This window comes from Erinaceus europaeus, chromosome 23, assembly GCF_950295315.1.
Source record: "Erinaceus europaeus chromosome 23, mEriEur2.1, whole genome shotgun sequence".
Classification (NCBI taxonomy): Eukaryota; Metazoa; Chordata; class Mammalia; order Eulipotyphla; family Erinaceidae; genus Erinaceus; species Erinaceus europaeus.
This window is the reverse complement of record NC_080184.1, coordinates 6,569,400-6,585,075: the sequence shown is the minus strand read 5'-3', so window position 1 is coordinate 6,585,075 and position 15,676 is coordinate 6,569,400. Positions and strand designations below refer to the sequence as shown.

Genomic DNA, 15,676 nt, shown 5'->3' with positions numbered 1-15,676 from the left:
CCCTTTGAAATGGTTTTTGGCAGACTGCTGCTGTCATGATCTGTGATGCTCTTGTCTCTGATCCATCCCACAACTGTTACCAAGTTCTTACAGATATCCAGCCTATATTGCAGGACAATTAGAATGCTGTGCTACAAGCTTTTGGGAAGGACCCTGTCACCTGCTGCCTGCTCCACAAGGCACACCCAGTGAGAAAGACCTTATATTGTGATCCTGAGTACACCAACTGCTGCAAAGGTTGCCAGAAAGTGCCACTAGATTCATCACACTCCTTTGAAGAGGACAGTTGCTGATCCCACTGACCCAAAAGAAAAAAAAAGATGAAGATGAATCAAAGATTTGATTCTCGGCTAAGACAAGTGGGGAATGTAAAAGGCAGTAGCCTTGAAATTCCCTTTTTATGCAGTTGTTTGTTAAGTGCTTTTAGTATGAGTTGCTTGTAGTATGAGGTGGAAAATTCCTTGCCCCTTCCCCCTTGAATAAGCAGGACCTAATCAGTGAAGGCCACCCATTGTTCGAAGGACCCTACATGGGGACAAGCCTTATCAGGACCTTTGAACAGACTTTGTGGTGTGCTGTCTACCGGATGGGTGGTCATAGCCGATGGCAGGAGGATGTGCCTGGTTGAATTCTATTGGTTGTGTGATCTTACTATATTTGAAACTAGCCCGCGCTTTGCTTTGAATGGATCACGCTTTTTGCTAAGTTTGAAATGATTGGATCTTGTGTTTGCTATAGCCTGTTATTGGATGTAGGTTGATAAGGTGATGTGCTCCCCCTCCCTGAGTGTAGTCTGAATTCCTATAAATTGTATGGTTTGAGCCCTGTTTGGGGTCGAGCTTGGTAGACTAACACCAGTCACCATCTCGGCCCGGATTGCAATTCGTCAATAAACATCTTTGCTTCCTTACAGTGGATGGTGGTTTGATTTATGCTCGCTAACACTACAGTCTTTGAGCAGTTTAAAATTTCTTTACTACCATTAGGTTTTATTATACAGTCATCATTCAGTCAGGATTACACTAAACCATAGCAATATTGGTGGAGTGTAAAGAACCTTGATCTCTTTAGCAGCTCAGATCCACCCTAAGGAAAGATTCCACCTCACTCTCTAGCTTGGCCATTGTATCTGTTTTCATTCCAAATATGAGCACTTACTCAGACTTGCTTTCCTTGATTTTTTTTTTATATTTTTAAATTACAGAATTACATGTCGTCAGGGGTTTGAATCCATACCATTCCCACCACCAGAGTTCTGAATCTTCACTCTCCTCACTGCAATCCACCACAGTTCCCCTAAAGTTGCAGACATGGGCTGACCATCTTCTCTAAAACCAGCTGTCCACATTTATACAAAGTTACCCCCTTTTTCCTGATTCAATCCTGTCTTTCCCTCTAAACCACTCATGACACAAAGCTCCCTCCATATGTCCCTCTCCTTTTCCTTCTCTCTCTGGGTGCTGATGGAGCTGGAGTGCAGAGTCCCCTTACCTGTATCCTATCACTTCTCCCCCGCTGGGAGTCTGGATCAAGGTTGTTTATGGGGAGCAGAAGGTAGAAGTTCTGGCTTCTGTAGCTGCTTCTCCGCTGAGCATGGGCGTTGACAGGTCGATTAATACCCCCAGCCTGTTTCTATCTTTCCCTAGTGGACCAGAGCTCTGGAGATGTGAGGGTCCAGGACACACTGGCGAGATTGTCTTCCCAGAGAAGTTGGGATGGAGTCATGGTAGCATCTGCAGCCTGGTATCTGGAAGGTGGAACAATGATTTTTTTTTTTAGCACTGTTGAGCTCTGGCTTATGGTGGTACAGGGGATTGAACCTGGGAACTTTGGAGCCTGAGGCATGAGAGTCTCTTTGCATAGCCATTATGCTATCTACTCCTGTCCCCTTTCTTTGATGTTTTAATTTTTTTTGAAAGATTTTATTTATGAGAAAGATAGGAGGAGAGAGAAAGAACCAGAAATCACTGGCACATGTGCTGCTGGGGATCGAATTTGGGACCTCATGCTTAAGAGTCCAAAGCTGTGCCACCTCCCGGACCACTGACTTAAAAAAAAATTTATAACCACTTGCAGAATTATTGCTGGGGCTCAATGTCAGCACTAGTTTTTCTTCCAAATTTTTTTTTTTATGTTTGTTTGTTTTTATGAGATAGAACAGAGAGAAATTGAGAGAGGATGGGGAGGTAGAAAGAGATAGATACTTGCAGATCAGCTTCAACATTCTTGAATAGGAGCCCCTGCAGGTGAGGGGGCTGGGACTTGAACCTGGGTTCTTAGGCCTAACAATATATGTGCATAACTGAATGTGCCCCCACCCGGCCTCCTTCCTTGAAGATTCTTCTTCAAAGATTGCAGTGTCCAACATGTAGTGGACTTCTTTCCTGCAGCCAGGATTCTAGGCTTATTGTCAAACAGAAAATTTAATCTCTGATCCTGCACAGCAACTGTAAGCAGTAGATTGATTTAGTAATCACAACCTTTAATAAGCCTGAAATCTCTGGTGTTAATTTTCAGTTATCACCCTCAGCTGGGATCACTAAATCATAATGGTAGCCATCAGGGATTGGTGGAGGATAGAGAACTCTCATCTTTTTAACAGCCTAATTTATCACCAAGGAATTAATCTGCCTCCCTCTCTGGCCTGGGCACTGTTTCTTTCAAGGACATGAACACTTACATAGACTTGCTTTCCTTGAAGATTCTTCCTCAAAGACTCAAGCACCCTTGCTTAGTGGACTCCCTGCTGCCGGGACTCTGGGCTGGTGTGAGGGTCAGGACAGCAAATCCTTGAGAGAAACACACAGACCTTTAGAAATGGTTTGTGATATATGACCTCCCCTAAGGACAATGATTATCATTTCAGCTGTCATAGCAATGACTGTGAAGTCCTGGGGAGTTGAAGTCACTTCAGGAAAGTTTATTGCCAGCTGGTAACTAGCAAAACATTAAAATTAAAAGTTTTCTCATAAATTTCTCTGGAGACTGTTGTAGTCTTTTAAAAAAGACTTCTGTCTTTTTTTTTTTTTGAATCACAGAACTTTTATTTTTAAGCTAATTAAGTACCTAAAGAAGGAAAACCCCCAAACAAAAAGAGAACAGTTATTGTCATCTACCTGCTGCTGATTCTAGCAGTCAGAGAAAAATACTCCCAAATGTCAAACAAAAAGATCTCTATACTAGTGCTAAGATAAGAGGACCTTGTTGTTTGTCATTGACAGTCATGGAGGAAACTATTTGTGACTCTTCCATTTAATGGGCCTGTAGTCTTAACTGTCAAAGCATCTATTTTCCTAAGTGAAAAGACAAATAATAAATACTCAAGTATAGTAGATTATCTAATATTTCTTACTATCATCCCGAAAAAGTCTTTTTTTCTTTTTTTTCCCCCACTAGAGCACTATTCAGCTCTGGTTTATGGTGATGCAGGGAATTAAACCTGGGAGTTTGGAGCCTCAGGCATGAAAGTCTGTTTGCATAATCATTATGCTATCTACCCCTGCCCTCTTCCTGTAAAGCCTTTTTTTAAAAAAAAACTTTTTATTAACACCAGGGGATGTTTGGGATCAATCTTCAAACCTCAAGGCTATGGCCATTATAGTCCCTGCCACTTTTCCTTGTCTCAGCTTAGTTCCTTTTGATTCTTCTTTTCTGTATTGCAGAGTACATACTAGAAGCAGATGGAGATAGCTTTACTGGTAACAGATCTTTCTAAAAAGCAAAACTCCAGCAACTGGTCTCTCACAATCTTCAGTATTGACACTGCCAGGAAACCAAGTCCCAAGACAGCTCTGTTCCATAACACCACGGACGTATCCTCAAAGGAGCATCTGAAGTCTGAAATTTCATCTGGCCCAATTGAAAATGTAATTGTCACTTTCTTTAGTCTTCAGAATAAAAGGCTTATCTAAGCCCTACACACTGATATACTATATTAGTCTCCCTTTTACAAGTAGGAGAAAATGGACTTGAACCCACGTGCTTGCACATGGCAAGGTGTGATATACCTGGTGGTCCACCACCTACATCCAGTAAAAAACAAACAAACAAACAAACAAAAAACCTTAATTCTAATAACCGCACAAGACCAAAAAAGACCATTTCTACTAAAGGCTTGATCGGATCAAAGGCAGTAGTAGATAGCATAACTCTCATGCCCGAGGTTCGAAGTCTCAGGTTCAACCCCCTGCACCACCATAAGCCAGAGCTGAGCAGTGCTCTGGTTAAAAAAAAAAAAAAAAAGGCAGATACAACAGAAATTGTCTTTTCCTAAAATGTTGCAAAACTGTTATAACAAACAGAACAGCGACCATCAAGGAAAAATGACACTTTGGGCTCCTATTTGACCACAGCAGGTAAATGGAAGCAGCTGCAGCTTTGATAAGGGCCACTCTGTAAAGTCTTAAACACAAAAGTGAACTACTTACTAAAAGAATGAAATAGTGTTTATCTTCTAAGCTCCATGAGGTCAAGCAGGAGCACAAAGTGGAAGTCCTGCGTTCACATGGAAAGAATGAAGTTAGAATATACTTAATGAAATGCAAAATAAATTAAGCCAACTGCACCCAGCCACAGCACCAAGAGCTACTTCATGGGTCAGGTGGCCTCTTGTTTTGATTGATTTCTAGCTTCACACCCATGTGATCAGAAAATATACTTTTTGTGATTTCAGTAGTTACATAGTTGTTAAGGCTGTTTTTGTGTCCCAATATAAAGGTTCCAGGGTCAGGGCCGGATGGTGACGCACCAATGTTGACGGCACATAGTACAGTGTGCAAAAACCTGCGTTCAAGCCATCACTTGCCATAGGAAAAACTTCAGGAGCAGTGAAATATTTCTGCAGTTGTCTCTTTCTTACACTGTTTATCTCCATCTTCCCTCTTCTCTCAGTCTCTACCAAAACTAACTAAATAAAATATTTAAAAAAGAAAATGTTCTATGTGCACTTGCGAAGAATATATATATATATATATATACATAACATATACATTATATATGTTCTAAATATCTCTGCTAAATTAATCACTATGACTTAATTTAACGATTCTATTTCTTTCATTTTTGTTTAAAGATTTTATTTATTTATTTGAGAAAGATAGGAGGATAGAGAAAGAACCAGACATCACTTTGGTACATGTACTGTTGGGGATTGAACTTGGGACCTCATGCTTGAGAATTCAGTGGTTTATCCATTGTGCCACCTCCCGGAACACTTTCTTTAATTTTTTTACAGTGAATTGTTATTGTTTTTCTCTTTCTTTCTTTCTTTTTTTTCTTTTTCTTTTTTTTTTTTTAACCAGAGCACGGCTCATCTCTGGCTTATTCAGGTGCAAGGGACTGAACCTGGGACTTTGGAGCCTCAGGCATGAGAATCTGTTAGCATAACCATTATACTATCTACCCCTGCCCACAGTTAATTTGTATTAATAAAAGATGACAGGCATCTCCGTTTAGCCAACAGAATATTATACCAGTCCAGGAAAAACACCCTTGCATTGGGAGCAGGCATCTACACCCATACACTGTCTCTCTCCCTTTACCCCTCCTTCCTCTTACATTTATTTTCTTTCTTTTAAACTTTTTTTTATTTGTTATTAGTAGTTTATTATGATCACAATGTATAGTTCTCTCTGTTGATTTTTATGTAGCAATGAGAGATAGTTATTTTATCTAACTGTACATCTCTTATTCAAAAGCTAGGTTATATTATAAAGATTGTACAGAGAGCTAGGTAAATAGCCTAACATTTGTATAAAAATACTGCATACCCATTAGGCGGTCTTCCCAAACCCTTAATGTCTTCTCTAAATGAGCAACTACAATGCATGCATTTTTGTTTTGTTTGAAAAGCTCCTAGAGTTGATTGTCTTGTTTTTATGAGAGAGACACAGAGAGAAGAGAGACCAGGGCAAAGCTTAGATCTGGCTGAGGGTGGTACCTAGGACTGACACAGTGATTTTGCACCCTCACGTACGAAAATCTCTTGCACAACCATGGTGTTATCTACCAGAACCCTGCCATTTTTTTTTTTTTTTTTTTGCCTCCAGGATTATTGCTGGGGCTGGGTGGCTGCAGCATGAATCCACTGCTCCTGGAGACCATTTTTTCCCTTTTGTTGCCCTAGTTTTTTTTTTTTTTTAACCATTGTTGTGGTTATTATTATTGTTGTTGTTGTTGCTGTCGTTGGATAGGACAGAGCGAAATCGAGAGTAATAGGGAGTTGGGCGGTAGCGCAGCAGGTTAAGTGCAGGTGGCACAAAGCGCAAGGTGGCATACGGATCCCAGTTTGAGCCCCCGGCTCCCCCACCTGCAAGGCAGTCGCTTCACAGGAGGTGAAGCAGGTCTGCAGGTGTCTGTCTTTCTCTCCTCTTCTGTCTTCCCCTCCTCTCTCCATTCAACAACAACAATGACATCATTGACAACAACAATAATAACTACAACAATAAAACAACAAGAGCAACAAAAGGGAATAAATAAATAAATATTAAGAAAAAAAGGGTAGTCGGGCGGTAGTGGAGTGGGCTATGCACACCTGGCACAAAGCACAAGGACTCGCTAAGGATCCCGGTTCGAGCCCCCGGCTCTCCACTTGCATGGGAGTCGCTTCACAGGAGATGAAGCAGGTCTGTAGGTATCTGTCTTTCTCCATCTCTGTCTTCCCCTGCTCTCTCCATTTCTCTCTGTCCTATCCAACAACGACGACATCAATAACAAGAACAATAACTACAACAACAAAACAAGGGTAACAAAAGGGAATAAATAAATATTAAAAAAAATTAAAAAAGAAAGTAGTAATAGATGTAGGCATGACCTAGAAAGGAAGAGAAGACTGGACCATTGAAAAAATGGGGTGGTCCAGGAGGTGACACAGTGGATAAAGCATTGGACCCTCAAGCATGAGGTCCCAAGTTCAATCCCTGGCAGCACATGTAACAGAGTTATGTCTGGTTCTTTCCCTCTCTCTCTCTTCCTATCATTCTTCAAATAAATAAATAAATAAAATCTTAAAAAAGAAAGGGGGGAGTCGGGTGGTAGGTTAAGTTTAGCAGGTTAAGTGCAGGTGGTGCAAAGTGCAAGGACCAGCATAAGGGTGTTGGTTTGAGCCCCCGGCTCCCCACCTACAGGGGAGTCACTTCACAGGCAGTGAAGCAGGTCTGCAGGTGTCTTATCTGTCGCTTCTCTCTCTCTGCCTTCCCCTCCTCTCTCCATTTCTTCCTGTCCTATCTAACAATGATGACATCAATAACAACAACAATAACAATAAAAAACAAGGGGAAGAAAAGGGAAAAATTGAAAAAAAATAGATTAAATAAAATAAAAAGAAATGGAAAAAATGGGCAAATTTGGAGGGGGGTAGACAGAAAATGGTTATATAAGGAGACGCTCATGCCTAAGGCTCCAAAGTCTCAGGTTCAATCCCCCGCACCACCATAAGCCAAAGATGAATAGTGCTCTGGTAAACTAACTAACTAAATAAATAGATAGGAAAAAGGGCAAATAGATATAAATATAGAGAATTATAGCAATAATAATCAACTCATACCTGTGACTTTGGGAGAACCACTGCAGTTTCCAACAGAGGGGAAGGGGACGCAGGACTGTGGAGTCAGACCACTGTGATCTTGTAATTGTGTAAATCAATATTAAGTCACTACTAAAAAAAGTAAAAGGGGCCAGGTGGTGGCGCACCTGGTTAAGCGCACACCTCACAGTGCACAAGGACCCGGGCTCAAACTCCCTGGTCCCCACCTGCAGGGGGAAAACTTCATGAGTGGTGAAGCAGGGCTGCAGGTGTCTCTGTCTCTCTCCCTCTCTGTTCCCTCTTGATTTCTGACTGTCTCTATCCAATAAATAAAGATATTAAAAAGTTAAAAAATGATAATAATAAAATAAAAAGCAAAAAGAGACTTTCCTGGGAGTCCAGCTGTAGCGCAGCAGGTTAGGCGCATATGGCGCAAAGCGCAAGGACCAGTGTAAGGATCCCTGTTAGAGCTACGGCTCCCCACCTGCAGGGGAGTCTCTTCACAAGCTGTGAAGCAGGTCTACAGGTGTCTATCTTTCTCTCCCCCTCTCTGTCTTCCCCTCCTCTCTCCATTTCTCTCTCCTATCCAACAACAATGACATCAATAACAACAACAATGAAAAATAAGGGCAACAAAAGGAAAAAGAAATATATAAAAAAGAATTTTAAAAAAGATTTTCCTTTACAATATATATATCTATATATATTTATAGATATCTTTACAATATATACACAGATATCTATATATATTTCTATACTCCTTTTCTTTTTAAAATTTTTAAAAAAATCTTTATTTATTTTTTGGATAGAGACAGCCAGAAATTGAGAGGAAGGGGGAAGACAGGGAGAAAGAGAGACACCTGCAGCCCTGCTTCACCGCTTGTGAAGCTTTCCCCCTGCAGGTGGAGACCGGGGGCTTGAATCTAGGTCCTTGCACACTGTAACATGTGCGCTCAACCAGGTGTGCCACCACCCAGCCCCCTACTCCTTCTTTCTTTCTTTCTTTCTTCCTTCTTTTTTTTTTTTTTTTTTTTTTTTAAACCAGAGCCCAGCTCGGCTGTGGCTGATGGTGGTGCAGGGATCTGAACCTGGGACTCTGGAGCCTCAGACATGACAGTTTCTTTGCAGAACCATTGCTGTCTACCCCTACTCTCTCTCTATTTCTCTCTCTCTCTCTCTCCATATATATGGCAGGCGCAAATCTTGTGTCTATATATCCTTTTTTAAAAAAAAGTATTTATTTCCCCTTTTGTTGCCCATGTTGTTTTTTATTGTTGTAGTTATAATTATTGTTGTTATTGATGTCATTGTTAGATACGACAGAGAGAAATGGAGAGAGGAGGGGAAGACAGAGAGGGGGAGAGAAAGACAGACACCTGCAGACTTGCTTCACTGCTTGTGAAGCGACTCCCCTGCAGGTGGGGAGCGGGGGCTCGAACAGGGATCCTTATGCAGGTCCTTGCGCTTTGTGCCACTATATATCTATATAGATGTATCCATATGTCAACCATTCATCTCTTATCTATCTATCTATCTATCTATCTATCATCTATCTATCTATCTATCTATCTATCTATCTATCTATCTATCTATCATCTATTATCTATCTATCTATAGCAGGGGCAAACCCTGTATCTGTCTATATCTATCTATCTATCATCTATCTGACATCTGTTTATTGCAGGTGCAAACCCCGCGCCCACCTCCTGAGCCCCTCCCGCCCCTGGCAGGTGCACCTCCTGCCAGCACCCCAGCCCCCTCTTGGAGGGTCCCCGCTTCCCAGTCGCTGCGGGGCGCAGCGGCGGGTTTGGCGCCGCCGTGATGGAGGCGGCGCCGCCGGGACCCGGCCGCTGCGAAGGACCTTCCTGGTCCCCGAGATCAAGTTGCTGGACCAGTACGATTTCTCACGGGCCAAGGCGGCCCGGCCGCCAGCCTGGCATGAGTGCTGCGGGCCGCTTTTGGGGGCGCAGGTACCAGGGGAGCGGACCCCGCGGCGACGGGGGAAGCGCGGCAGGTGCGGGGAAGGGGCAGAGGCTCGGGGAACAATAGCTGGGCTTACCCGGGGTCACCTACTGGGTCCCAGGTGTCTGGACTTTGCACCCCCTCTCGGGTTGCGGGGAGAGCGGGGTGGGGGCGGGCAAGGGGGGTGGAGCCAGCCGCCTGACTCCGGGTTTTGGAGGAGGTGGTGGTAGGGGGTGGCCCAGGTGAATGAGGCCGGCGAGTTGAGGGTCCCCCCATCCCTCCTCCTTGTCCACCATTTACACACTCCCAGGCGCCCCCAAACCCCAGCTTTGAATCCCCGAGACGCACCCCCTTTCCTGCTGCGGTCCGGGCGGGCGGCCCAGGGGGAGCCCCTTCCCCTCCCTCTCAAGTAACCCTCTTTTTTTCCTCCTTCGTGACTGGGCCAGAGACTCCCAGCTGTGACCCACCCCCCACAGAACCACATATATAAAAAAGTCAGGTTTCCCCCACCCCCAAAGAGGGGGCCCCTCCCCAAATTGGAGGGGCCCCCTCTGTGTCCCCCACCTGGCTGGGTCTGGGTCCTCAGGGCAAAAGTGGGGGTGCAGAGACTGAGCTGGGAGAGGAGAGGGGTTCATGACAGTCTGCACCTTGCCCGCCCTACCACCACCACCACCCTCCCAGTCCTGAGGTTGGGGCGCCCTGCCCTTGACTCCCCTTCCCCTCCCAAGGGTGCTGGCACCCGCCCCTCCCTCCTCCCGATGCCTCCAAGGAAACCTGTTCTGGTGTGGACCCGCCACTGACAGCTGTCCTGTACTCCTTGTCGTTTGTGTCCTGTCCCTTCCTTCATTCCTTCTTTTTAAAATTATCTTTATTTTGTTTGATAGAAACAGCCAGAAATCAAGAGGGAAGGGGGTGATAGGGAGAGAGGCAGAGAGACACCTGCAACACTACTTCACCACTTGGAAAGCTTTCCCCCTGCAGGTGGGGACTGGGGACTTGAACCTGGATCCTTGCTCACTGCAGTGTGTGTGCTCAACTAGGTGCACCACCACATGACCCACCCTTTTTCTCCAAAAAAAATTTTTTTAAAAATCTTTATCTGTTGGATAGAGACAGTCAGAAATTGAGACGGGAGAGATAGAAAGGGAGAGAGACAGAGAGACACCTTCAGCCCTGCTTCATCACTTGTGAAGCTTCCCCCCTGCAGGTGGGGACCAGGGGCTCGAACCTGGGTCCTTGCGCACTGTGACATGTGCACTCAACCAGGTGCACCACCACCTGGCCCCTTAAAAAATTATTTTCTTTGAATGAGAGAGATACAGAAAGAGAGAGACCAGAGCCCTGCTGAGCTCTGGCTAATAGTGCTGGGGCTTGAACCTGGGACCTCAGAGCCTTAGGCAGGAGAGTCTTTTTCTTAGTAATGTATTTACTTAATGAGAGAGATAGATGATGAATGGATAGATAGATAGATAGGAAAGAGAGAGAGGGAAAAGTTAAGGGAGAGAGAGAGAGAGAGAGAGAGAGAGAGACCAAGACGAGAGTCTTGCCCAGCTCTGGCTGATGGTGGTGTTGGGACTTGAAGCCGGGACCTCAGAGCCTCAGGCAGGAGACTCTTTTTCTTTGTACTATATTCTTTACTTAATTAGAGACATAGATAGCAGGGGAGAGAGAGGGGCACCAGTGCCCTGCTGAGCTCTGGCTGATGGTGGTGCTGGGGATTGAACCTGGGACCTCAGAGCCTCAGGCAGGAGAGTCTTTTGAAGAGAATCACTGTACTATCTCCCCCCTCCTCCTCCTCATCTTTTTTTTAAAAAATAAATCTTCATTATTATTTATGAGAGAGAGAAAGGAAGACAAAAGGGTCTCAGCAGGAGACGCAGGTCTGTCTGCACAGACATCTTGGTGAGATCACTCAGCAGGCTCTTCAGTGAGGAGCCAGCCATAGACTGACACCTGCCCTCTACTCTCAGTCATCTTTTGAGAAACCCTTGTCATTTCTTCTTGTAGCCTACTGTCACAGCTATGGTGATTCTCTCTGAAGAAACATTTATAGTATTTGAACATTGCACGTACTAGTGACCTTTGACTTTTCACCTTCTCTCTCAGTTCAGTTCTTTCTTTGATTTGCATTTCCAACCCATTTATAGCATCTTCTCGCTGCTGCCTCAGGGTCTGCAGGTGGGATTTGAGTTTCTTTCTGCGCTGAGCGTCTTCCTGAGTGGGGATGAGGGGGTGACCCTGCTGCTCACAGGACTCCCTGCACTGGGCACACACCAGCTCCAGGTCCTTCTCACAGAATAGGCTGAGTTCCTGCTGGTGCTGCTCACACAGGGGCTGCAACTGCTGCTGCTTCTTCCTCTTGCTCCCTCTGCTGGGCAGCTGCTTCAGCATGTCAATCAGGGCACTCAGCTGGCTGTTCTTCTGTGGCTTCCTGTAGGCACAGTGGTGCTGGCAGACAGGACAGGGGAAGGTGTCTAGCAGGTCCTGCCAGCGCTGTTGGAGGCAGGAGGCACAGCAGTGGTGCCCACAGTCCAGGGTCACCGAACCTTTTAGGAAGTCTAGGCACACAGGGCAGCTGGCCTCTGCCTTCAGCTCTTCCAGGAAGCCTTCTCAGGCCATGGTGCAGGGAGTTCTGTCCCAGGACACTCCCTGAGCAAGACTGGTGTCCAGGAACAGGGAGCTGTCAGCCTTTTCTCTGCTCCTGAGAAGTTCCAGGAGGTTCCTTGGATGTGCATGGGTGGCATCCACAGGGGCTGGTCCTGCTCCTTCCCTTTGCTGCTTCCCTGCAGCAGCAACCTCTGGACTGCAGGCAACAGTAATTACTGCTGGTTATGGTTCCTTCTCAGTCTCTTCCCAGTGACTGGAAATGAAGTTTCTCTTCTCTTCCTTTAAGAATACAATACCAATAGATCAATATAAAGTATGTAACCAGCGGTAGCACAGCAGGTTAAGAGCACGTGGTGTGCAGCGTAAGGACCGGAGTAAGGATCCCTGTCGTTTCACAGACGGTGAAGCTGGTCTGCAGGTGTCTATCTTTCTCCCCTCCTTCTGTCTTCCCATCCTCTCTCCATTTCTCTCTGTCCTATCCAACAACATCATCAACAACAATAAAATAAGGACTACTACAAGTGAAAAAAAACACCAAGGGCAACAAAATGGAAAGTAAATAATAAAAAAAATTTAAAAAATCCCTCCTCGGGAGTCGGGCTGTAGCACAGCGGGTTAAGCTCAGGTGGCACAAAGCACAGGGGCCAATTTAAGGATCCCGGTTCGAGCCCTGGCTCCCCACCTGCAGGGGAGTAACTTCATAAGTGGTGAAGCACGTCTGCAGGTGTCTATCTTTCTCTCCCTCTCTGTCTTCCCCCTCCTCTCTTCATTTTTCTCTGTCCTATCCAACAACGACAACAATAACTATAACAATAAACAACAAGGGCAACAAAAGGAATAAATAAATAAATAAAATATTAAAAAAAATCCCTCCTTTTGGAAGGTAGATAGCATAATGGATATGCAAACAGACTCTCATGCCTGAGTCTCCAAATCCCAGGTTCAATCCCCTATACCACTATAAGCCAGAGCTGAACAGTGCTCTGGTTTAAAAAAAAAAAAATCCCTCCTCTTCTATTGGCATCAATTTGTGTTCTCTGAACTGTAAAACTCCTCCAAATGGACCAGAGTGAGTACTAGGCCTGTCCTCACTGGAATTTTTACTTCCCCGGACCTTCAGTTGCCAGTGGCCTAGTAACTCCTTTCCACTGGGTGCCTAAACTCAGTGTTCTCATTCCCATATGGGTGTCTTACTGTTCTGCTCACCCGTGTCTTAATGAAGCTCTACAAAGGTATATCCTGTTGGAGGTGCAAGGGCTCCTCATTTCTGCAGAGAAATCTGGTGTCTGGATCCAGCATTGAGGACCTGATGCTTCTCAGGTTCTCTGTGACTGCTCTAACATGAGAGAGATGCTGTGTTTTATACACCTGTAGGGAGTGTCCCCTCCTCCCTTCCACTGGTTGATTCTAAATCCTTGTCAAGGGGAGTGCTAACCTTCTCTCCTTTCATACAACACGGTTGATTCTAAATCCTAATTGGATTATGTCCTGATGAGATTCTCAGCTTCCTCTCCTACCTTGTTTTTAGTGCAGAGTGGGGCCTGCCCCTGCTTATCAGCTGCCCCTCCCTTTCTGCCCTGCACTCATCTCCCTAAACTTCTCAGTGTTCAGCTTTTGCACTGCATCAGATCAGAGCTTTGCACCCCAGCAGGCGCCTGTGCAGATCTGCAGGGGCTTTGGGCCTTCCACTTTAATAATCATGTATATAAGTGTTGGTTTTCTTAGTGAATCCTCTTTTATTTACACAATTACTTTATTAAATGACATGAATATTGGCACCAAATGATATGGACATGGTGCTAGGGACTGCAATATTACACTGTATGCAATAAACATTTTCTTCTATTTTCAATTTATTTTTCTCTACTGTTTTTTTTTTTTTAGAGATTTTATTTATTTATTAATGAGAAAGAAGAGAGAGAAAGAACCAGACATCACTGTGGCACATGTGCTGCCGGGGACTGAACTCAGGACCCCATGCTTGAGAGTCCAATGCTTTATCCACTGCACCACCTCCCGGACCACCTTTTTTTTTCTTTAACCAAAGCTCTGCTCATGGTGATGCAGGGGATTAAACCTGAGCCTCAGGCATGAGAGTCTTTTTGCATAACCATTATGTTATCTACTTTTCCCTTTATTAATTTTTTCTTTGTGATTGATAGCAGTTTATAAGATTGTAATTTTTTTTAAATTTATTTTTTAACCAGAGCACTGTTCAGCTCTGGCTTATGGTGGTGCGGGGGATTGAAACTGGGACTCTGGAGCCTCACAAATGAGAGTCTGTTTACATAACCATTATGCTATCTACCCTCTGCCCAAGATTGTAAATTTATAATTACACACAACAAAGCTTTTTGTCCCAAGCCTCCCAAGAATAATCACCATTGTTTTCACAAAGTCTGAGATTGCTTCTGTTTTTTGTTTCTTTTTTAAAAATATTTTTGTCAGTATGTGGATTTCAGATCTTTAGATTCTGTGTGAAACCATCTATTAGGTGGTCTAGGAGGTGGCATAGTGGATAAAGCATTGGATTCTTAAGCATGAAGTCCCAAGTTCAATCCCTGGTAGTATATGTACCAGAGTATCTGGTTCTTTCTCTCTCTCTTCCTATCTTTATTATGAATGAATAAATAAATAAAATCCATAAAACAATAAACATCTTAGTTGTCTTTCATCTCTTTAATTATTTGCTAAACATAATCACCTCTAGTTTCATTCATCTGGTCACAAAGAACATAATATCATTTTTTTTTAAACCAGAGCATTAATCAACTCTGGCATATGGCAGTGTGGGGGATTAAAACTGGGACCTTGGTTGGTCCAGGAGATGGCACAGTGGATAAAGTATTGGACTTTCAAGCATGAGGCCCCAAGTTCAATCCCTGGCAGCATATATACCAGAGTGATGATTGGTTCTTTCTTTCTTTTCCTATCTTTATCATTAATTAAAAAAATATATATCTATATATATACTGGGATCTTGGAGCCTCTGGCATGAAAGTCTCTTTGCATAACAATTATGTTATTTACCTCCACTGACTATATCATGTCTTACTTTCAGAATAGTATTCCATGGGGTATATATATCACAATTTATTTCTTTTTTCTTTTTTTCTTTCTTCCTCCCTTCTTTTTTTAAATAATTATTTATTTATTGACTTTTGTTGCCCTTGTTTTTTAAAAACATTTATTTATTTCCTTTTTGTTGTCCTTGTTGTTTTTATTGCTGTTGTATAGTTATTATTGTTGTTGTTATTGATGTCTTCATTGTTGGATAGGACAGAGAGAAATGGAGAGAGGAGCGGAAGACAGAGAGGGGGAGAGAAAGACAGACAGACACCTGTAGACCTGCTTCACCGCCAGTGAAGTGACTCCCCTGCAGGTGGGGAGCCGGGGGCTCCAACCAGGATCCTTACGCAGATCCTTGGGCTTTGCGCCACGGGCACTTAACCCACTATGCTACCGCCCGACTCCATTATTCCTTCTTTTTAAATATTTATTTATTTATTCCTTTGTGTTGCCCCCTTTTTTTATTGTTGTAGTTATATTGATGTTGTTGTTGTTGATATCTTCGTTGTTGTATAG

General features: G+C 43.9%; 1 protein-coding gene, 1 non-coding gene and 1 pseudogene across 6 annotated transcripts in view; 1 reads left to right on the top strand and 2 right to left on the bottom strand.

Annotated features, from left to right (window-relative positions):
* The window catches only part of LOC103127055 (zinc finger protein 709-like), a 1,044,365-nt gene that overhangs the window by 769,387 nt on the left and 259,302 nt on the right, over positions 1-15,676 (top strand). The window lies entirely within an intron of this gene.
* On the bottom strand, positions 4,258-4,392 carry LOC132535691 (small nucleolar RNA SNORA16B/SNORA16A family). The gene has a single exon (XR_009547406.1). It is a non-coding gene; the product is annotated as a small nucleolar RNA SNORA16B/SNORA16A family (small nucleolar RNA).
* Positions 13,502-13,548, bottom strand: LOC132535712 (U6atac minor spliceosomal RNA; annotated as a pseudogene).